Source organism: Biomphalaria glabrata, chromosome 18 (assembly GCF_947242115.1).
Source record: "Biomphalaria glabrata chromosome 18, xgBioGlab47.1, whole genome shotgun sequence".
Taxonomy (NCBI): Eukaryota; Metazoa; Mollusca; class Gastropoda; family Planorbidae; genus Biomphalaria; species Biomphalaria glabrata.
The window spans coordinates 8,514,655-8,523,974 of NC_074728.1; positions in this window are offsets into that span (position 1 = coordinate 8,514,655).

Genomic DNA, 9,320 nt, shown 5'->3' on the forward strand with positions numbered 1-9,320 from the left:
TTGCTGCAGAATCGCCATATGGTACCGCAGAGTCTAGAACTGCTAAAACACATCATTAAGGTCATTTTGTTGACAAAAATTCGGTTATATTGTAATTTTAAAACCTCAGTTGTTTACTATTATTATTGTTTTCATATATTAGAAATGAATTTATTTTCATTCTTTGGCATTGCCAGCATCGAGCTTCGTTAAGGGGAAACAAAATTCTTTGTAGTCCCTTTATGATTAATATTGTAATATCTTAAGGGTGGCAACTGAGCGATGTTGATGTTTATTTACATGGGGACATCACAAACACATATAGTAACAATGTCTGCCTTGAGCACAGCCTCTTCAGAAGTTCTAGACTTGGGCGGAACTCCGTTGCTTCTCTCTCCCATGTATATACACTTTTCAGTCTAGTCTCTAACAGTGCGCACCTTCTGCACTAGCTTGGATGGAAGTGTGTATTATTATCGTTATTTTACTGAAACCTAACCTTTTGATTGAAACGTATGGGTTGGTGGGTAAACAATGGTATCGGTCTTTTAAAAAATTCAAATGCTCACTTTTTGGTGGTGTGGTGTTTTTAATTTCAATGAATTATTAAATGCCCGACTGAATCATTTTCGTTTTCTATCAAATTCAACCCAGACTTATAGACGCGTCTGTGTGACAAAATTGATTCAATGGCGACAGTGTCTTCTAACTAATAAAAGTTAGGCCTATTTATTACCTAAATAGACAAATAATGTCCCCAGCGCCCAATCACCAAACCAAGATAAGTTTTTTTTCTTTACTTGCATTATAAAACCTAGATCTAGTAGAAACACCCCAGCAAAAGCGATAGACACCGACACTTCAATAATGAAAACCAGAAAACACGAACTCCAAACCTGTAAGACGCAAAAGGCGGTAAATCATATTTCATACATGTTTATGTTTTTCACATGCCAGACATACCTGACGTTTGGTGCACGGAATGTAATGGCGACAATGACCTACTGGGCACTATGACACAAACTTATTCAACCGTGTTGAGGTTTTAGCAAGATAAGGAAAAAAAACAACTTCTGGAGCCGGTGCCTGAGTACTTGGAAGCATTAAGTAGATTTGATTTAAAGTTTTGGCGACGAAGAGAAAATTGAATGTAGGGTGTGGTATACAAACGCAGAGCCGTCGTTAGGGATGTGATTATTCGGTGTGGTTAGCTGTTTGTTTAACCTCACCCCTGCACTTTCTTTTATTTTTACAGGTGACCGGTCATTTCATCTCCGGTCACTTCATGCCCGGTCATTTCATCTCCGGTCACTTCATGCCCGGTCATTTCATCCCCAATTAAATATGTTTTCTTATTCATTGTTTAGTTGTGCTGTTAAGGCTTTGATTTTAAGCCCTCATTTCATCTAATATAGAAATATGATTATGTTGAATGCGTTTCGATATTTTTTGACATTTTATTAATGCGTTTATAGTGTTTCCCTTCCACTTTACATTCTTGATGAGAAATAATATATTGTAAATCTGGGTGTGGCGATGAAGTTTTATAATATTATCCTGCGCATGCCTAATAATCAAAGGCCAATGTGTGGTGGAAGTAGTGGAAATCTTTTGAAAAATGGGAACGGTTACAAACAATACTTATGATCATACCAATGATAACTCCTGACGACCATGTTTCACTTTATTTTTCAATCGCTCTTTCTTGAAAATGGGCGCGTCATTTTTAGCATTGAAATAAGGTTTTATTTTTTTTTCTAATAAAGGCTGACTTCACCCACCCTCAGGATATCATGTCTCCTACATAAGTTTTGCTTTTATTTCTTTTAAACATTAAAGTTGTAAATTGTGTTTTAGGCTAAGAGAATGACAAACATTGTTCAGCAATTTCAATCTATGGATCGTCTTCTGTACTTAAAATCAATAGTTTATCTATCTTATCTTACCTATCTATCTTATGTAGATGAACACAAAAACACCTTTTTTTTTTTTTTACATGACCTCTATATTTATACATGTTAAATTTTTTTTAGTATTTAAGGGCATTCAATTTTATTGTTATCTAATGTGTTACACTTTTGTCATGTAAATAAAAATGAATATTTTAAGTATTTCTAATTTCATTTTTTTTACAAATACTATTTGTTAGATAAAATGATCAGATGATGAAAAAAAAAGGGGATGAAATGACCAGGGGATGACATGACCGGGGATGGAGTGACCGGGGATGGAGTGACCGGGGAGTAAGTGACCGGGTATGAATTGACCGGGAATGAAATGAACCAATTCCTTTTTACTATTCCTCTATTCAGTTTTCAAATTCATCGTCAAAAAGATCAAAAATAAAAATGCTGGAAACTGGGTGGACACGGTTCTTGAAAACGGCTGTAACGATCTTCCTAGAAATTTGAAGATGTTTATCTTCGGAAAAGGAATTACTGTGACGGGTATAGTAACGGGCTCAGAATTAAGGGCAATAACTGTTGTTTGCTTGGATTCTAATTTTAAGAAGACATTTACCTCCCATTAAAAAAAAAAGCACTGAAATACATGTACTGTTTTTTGTATCATTTTTTATTTCTTAAAAAAAAGAGACAGAGGAAGGTAGAGAGGGGGGTGGGGAAGGAGAGAGAGATAAAAAGGAAAGGAGAGAGAGAAACTGAAATAATGCAGGATGGCTGCCTGGTCGTGCTGTATGGTCGTTTAGTTGTCTCGATGGTCCAGGGTTCATATCCTGCCCGCTGCCATCCCCCGTCGGGAGGTTTGAACTAGTATGTAGATTATCTTCAACTCTCAAGTAAAAGTAACTAACGTTTCCATTTCAGACCTTGCGATCTATTGGGCATTTGATGCTAAGGTCATCTGTTTCTATAGCCAACGGTTAACGAGCAGGGTGTCATGTGGCCAGCACAACGACCAACCGCCTTTAGTTTCCCCAACTTAAGTCAGGTACCCATTAGAGTTGGGTGGACTCAGAGGCGCCCTTAAAAATCCCGAAATTCAAAATCCAAGTCTCCACGGAGATTTGAACCCATGACCCCAGGTTCGGAAACCAAGCTTAACCACTCAGCCACCGCGCCCCAATCTTCAACTCTAAAGGAACATCCAAAACATAGAGACATAAAACTGACAAAAGAGAAAGTGGGAAAAAAAGAAAAAAAAAGGATATTACGTTTTAGATGTTTCTCTCTCTCTCTCTCTATCTCACTGTCTCTCTGCCTAATTCACTTTCTCTCACTCTCTCAATGTGTGTTATTTGCGTCCTTTTTATAATATAATTTAGGATATTAACAAATACATATGGAAATTTATCAATGCAAACTATGTAAATCTAAAGTATAATGCTTTTTATTCTTTATCGCAAAGTTAAATTCAATACCTCATATCAACTATTCTTTTAGAATCCATTCCCCTGCAATGCCTTTTTGGCGATCCCAGCATACTGTAATACTTTTAATTATTGGACAAAAATATCATTAAAAATGAAACAGAAAAAAAATATGTAGTCTACAGCAGCACTATGAGTATGAGATCAAACCGTAGCTAAAGGTGGCATAATATTCAACAGCATGACTGTGCACAGCTATTTATGTTCTTTTTTATGTACCAATTGATGTCATAGACTTCCAGTAAGATATGCATGGTCACAAGTATTTTTTTTCTTGTTTCCCTATAGATTTTTGTTATCCACTGAGTGTACGTATCTTTATAACTACCTACTTAGTCTGTGACGCTGTCATTACTGGGTTGTAAAAGATACTTCATACTAATTGGTCCATGCGTAGAATCGTAGCATTGAAATGTTATATTTTCTATTTTTTGATGGTATCGTTGAGACAAACCAAACTCTGAACGTTCTTATCTACATAAGTATTGAGACATTATGCGTATTTAAATGGTATCGTAAAGTATCGTGACTTTGATATATGTATTTAACATAATCCGGGTGATTCGCTAGCGATATGAAGACATTCACTGCCTCTATAAATCCAAGGCGAACACTCAACGAAAGGAGGCAATAATAGACTATGTATTTATTTACAGTTATAAAATACACAGTGAGACATGGACTTCAGTCACAGGGAGTCTACAAAGTTCTACGTGTCTTTTTCTACCTAAACATTAGTACACACCACCGACACACTTGGTCGCTCCAGGTCCTCAATACAGTTCACTGGTAGCACGATGGACGTCTCTTAGTCCCAGACAGCTCAGACTCATAACCTGCAGATCACTTCAGCCAGATCTACAACAGTCCTTCCTCTAGAATCAATATGTCGTCTATTCCTCGTGTTGAAATGGTGCTGGTGCGTAACATCAGTGCCGGCGCGAAATTGGGGTTATAACAATATAACTACCACCACCATCATCAGTTCCTTGATTTGCGTCGAGGGGATGCTGTGACGATTCCTGTAATCAACTCTCTCAATTCTATCTAGATGGATGATTTTTAATACAGAATGGTGTCTTACAATGAGACCGAACCAGATCGGTTTTCATCTCGTCACAGTATCGAGGAGTTCCTCCTTTTTTGCCAGCCAGAATGTTGCCTTGTAAAAGTACAAGCTCATTTGATTTCTTTACTTGATATCGGCAAATTAAAATAACAAAAACAAAATTCGTGTTTTTTCATGTCCCAGTAACCCTTTTCTTTCATTATTTGACTACCGAAATGATTAAATGAATGGTCTATTAGAGAATTGAGAAAAATATTTGATCTACACATCGGTGTATTGTTGACATGGGTTGATATCCACAAGATGGCAGAATCGAAATGTTCCACATGAATATTAAGAGTAATCTTTATAGCGAGCATTATTCGGCATCTTGTTGGCGAGTTTTGATATCCGTAATTAGCTTGGAGGAATTAAAAGCAATTAATTTATAAACAATATTATAAGTTATATTTATAGCATTGGTGCCAAAATTCTTTCGTTATGGTAACCATATAGGCCAACGCAAATATTTCCGGCACGCGAGATTCACGGACCGCATCACGCGCGCTGAAAGGAACCGGGGCTCTATAGCTTCAACATGCACTGTGGGTAGACGTTTAGAGAGCCAGATATCAGATGTTTTATATAAAGCATAATTTATTTGGTTTCGGAAAAAAAAGCTGGACTTTGCGTCATATCTCTAAAAATCAAACTGGCTGCTTGAGATGGATATCAAGTCAAAAACCTTAGAAAAACAACCGTACATAAGAGGTAGGCCCCTAAACTTAACACATTTTGTTTAGATACTTGGGGTCCAAGTTCATCACATTGGTGAAGATTGAAGAGAGTCTCAACAGCCTTGTCACATTCCACACAACGTTCTTTGATGTAGAACTTACACGTCAGATCTTTCATGGATAACAGTCTCTCCATACAAGTAGCCGCCATCAAAACCTATCAATCATCTTTGGATACAGTCCAAATCCAAGCCTTGCGTCTAATCAGTAGGGGTATGAGAACTACTCCCACAGCAGCCTGTGAAATCGACTCCAATATTGAACCTCTTAAGTTAAGGCGAAACAGAGCAACATTAGAAGCTATTGAGAGATACCTGAGATGAACTCCTATTGAAAAATCGAAGCAGGAAGGACTAGTCCTCCCGTAGTGCTCTGGCAAGAAACTTAGCCGTCCGGCGTAATGCCTCATAGCATTGAGAGATACAGAAGGTTGGAGGACGACCATCCAAATAAATTACTAACACAGAGAAATAAGAAAAACAAGCAAAAAAAGCAAAGAACTCTGATCCAACTTACTGACGAACTAGCCCTAAAACACCATCTACCCAATAACAGAGAAAAAATTACCAGATTCTCAAACATAACTCCTGGACTATAAACTACAAACAACCAACCATTAAAACACATTTAATAAATAACACTGCTCAAACTTCCAAGCCGAAATTGAGGCCATTACCATAGCTTTGCAGACAGTCGAAAACAAATTATATGAAGGGATACAATCACCATCAGATATTATTGTCTTTACAGACCCCAATCCACTCTTCAAGTACTTAACAGCAGCACCTCAAAAAGCCCAAGAGAGTTGACAACACTAATACACCAGATGATGACAAAATTTAAATTAAACATCAACATCACATTACAGTGGATCCCTGGACACATTGGCGCCATGGGAAATAAAATGGCAGATAAGCTTTCAAAGGCAGGATCATCTATGGAACAACCAGATAGACCTGTTAACTACCTCACCCTAAGGTCATTGTTAATCAACAAACACAAAGAGAGTAGCTCAACCAATGGACAACAGGAAACACAGGCAGAGCCATGTACGTAGAAATAAACATGCCTAACAAACTGGACAGTATTAATTTCCTCCCCCGCAAAGAGCAATCTACAATCTTCCAACTAAGGACAGGACACACACCTCTGTGAAATTACCATTTCAATAAAATAAATCCACACAATTCCCCTTTGTAGACCTTATAAAATCGTAAACCTTATCCTTTTTGAATGCCCCTTCCTAATCCACTTTAGGGAGACCCTAGTACCACTCCAGCCCAACATAACCAACACCCTGTACGGCAGTGCTGAACAACTGAAGAAAACAGCACAATATTTTCCCTTGGCACAGTCTGCAAAAGAGCTGACAGCTCAGCAGCAAAAGCTGGCTAGAAAAATAACTGTTTTTTTCCCGAGCGTGTTCGGCCTTCGGCCTATCATCTAGTCTAGACTGTCTTAGGATATGAACCCCTGAAAACAGATGTAACAAATTTGCATTCGCTTAAATCCCTCTCAGACAATCGATCAAACAGTTCTAGACTAGAATTTCCAGAGACCTAGTCACCTAGTCTCAACTCTTACAATTACAAATTATGTAAATAGGCTACTCTTTTCACAAACACTCAATTAAATGTTTGTAAATACTCTCTTCCACAAACATATTCTGGTAGATACTCTCATCCACAAAACTAAAAAATAAAAAAAAAACACACTCAAAACACATTTTTCTTCAAGTCAGATCGCTGATAAACTGTTAAGACTCTAGTGAGGTACTTTTGCCTTGGACACAAGTAGGTCTATTCGTTTTAAAACAAATTTGAAAAGTTCTGGACGCATATAGTGATTACGAGTGACTGTGAATGCGTGTGTGTGTGTTAGAGAGCTATGCTGACTGCATATGTGTGTTTGTGTGTGAGAGTGAGCGTGTTTGTTTTGCAGTAGGTGTTATGTGCTGTATGTGCGCGTATATATGTGCGCAAAGGTCAAAGTTGTTACACTGATAAGTAAATTGTTGGCGTTTTGGCGCAGTTTGGATGGGTACACTTATCTAATAGCACTTGTGAATGTGAGTGAAAACCAAAGCCAAAACAGGACACAAATAGGCTAGGTCTTAGGAAAGACAAATGAGCTAAATGAACGATTCAAGCTTTATTAAATAACAACTCACGCAATTTATTGGTGTACCGCTAAAACATATAAGCGGATAGACAGCTATCAACTTATTGACCTGATAAGCAATAGTCCCTCGATTAATGTGACACTTCTGTTTTAATAGTGATCCCATTCATAAACTAATGGTCAACTTTGAATAGAATCATGGTGTAACTATCACAGTGCTCAATTTACAATCGCAAATGCTCTAACTACCGTCTAACTCTGACTCGCCAAGTCGGACAAATTAATGTGTAAGCCAAGAAAATGAACTTTAAGTCTTAATAAAATCCCAACTTATACGTAGGCTAATTGACCTTGCAGAAACGTCTATATATAGTAAAAAAAAAATATATTGATGGACCAGCAGTAAACCTAACGTATACCATCATGTAAATAATTTCTGATTGCCTCCCCTGCAACACTGACAAAGGAAATTATTTAATCTATAAAAGGAAAACTGTAAGCTACAAGTTGTGGTGTTTTCAGAAACGAGACGAAATCCGATTTTCTTTCTTCCTCATTTCGTGTCGCGTCAATGTTAAAGAATAAAATATAAGCGACAAAACACATTGATCTTTCCCTTATTACTTAATAGTGGATTACTGTGCATAGCAGGGCTATAGTCTTGTAGTCTTCTATAAAATTAACTCCAGGGTGCTTTTTTAGCAGGGCTATAGTCTTGTAGTCTTCTATAATATTAACTCCAGGGTGCTTTTATAGCAGGGCTATATAGTCTTGTAGTCTTCTATAATATTAACTCCAGGGTGCTTTTATAGCAGGGCTATAGTCTTGTAGTCTTCTGTAATATTAGCTCGAGGGTGCTTTTATAGCAGGGCTATAGTCTTGTAGTCTTCTGTAATATTAGCTCGAGGGTGCTTTTATAGCAGGTCTATAGTCTTGTAGTCTTCTATGATATTAACTCCAGGGTGCTTTTATAGCAGGTCTATAGTCTTGTAGTCTTCTATAATATTAACTCCAGTGTGGTTTTATAGTAGGGCTATAGTCTTGTAGTCTTCTATAATATTAACTCCAGGGTGCTTTTATTATGTTCCGTGGACTCCAAAGGGCCTCGACAAAAAATAACAAATATTCAGGAATTTGGACGGGTCAGAAACTTTAAAGTATTTTTCCCCCCTCATTTTTAACGCTGACACTTACGTCGAGTGGCAACAATGTCGTGATTAAGAATTGTAGCATAGTCGCAATATGCAAATACAGGTACAGTTCCGTTTACGGCAGAGCGTCTACCTAGAGCCTTACCCTCACAAAAACAAACATCAAAATTGTAGTAAATCTAAGCCAAGCACTCAACAAAAAGGAGGTAATAATAGACATTGTATTTATTTACAGTTATAAAATACACAGTGAGATATGGACTTCGGCTATCAAGTCACACACAGGGAGTCTTTTTTTAAGTTCTACAAGTCCTTTACTGCCTAAACAATTGTACAGACCACCAACACACTTCCCAGTGTCGCTCCAGATCCTCAATTATACAGCTCACTGCTGTAGCACAAGGACGTCTCTTATACAGACAGCTCACAGACTCCCATAACCTGCAGATCACTTCAGCCGGATCTAAAACAGTGCTTCCTATGGAATCAATGTGCAGCTATATTCCTCGTGTTGAATGGTGTGCTGGTGCGCACCATCAGCGGCGGCGCGGAACAGGGTTATATAACAATCTACACTTTTTTAAAACTAATATATGCATATCAAAGATTTAAAAAATAAAATAAAAGGAAAGTGAGATTTAATTTACAAGTAGGCCTACTCTATTTCTTTTTTCTAAAATATAGCATAATATATGCTTCTAGATATAATTATTTTTATTAATTGGATCTTTATTAAAGCTTTCTAAAGACACAAAGATAAAGGCACATTCCTCGTCCCATATGCTAGGACAAATGTGTACAAATACTCCTTCTTCCCTAGTGCTATTAGAGCATGG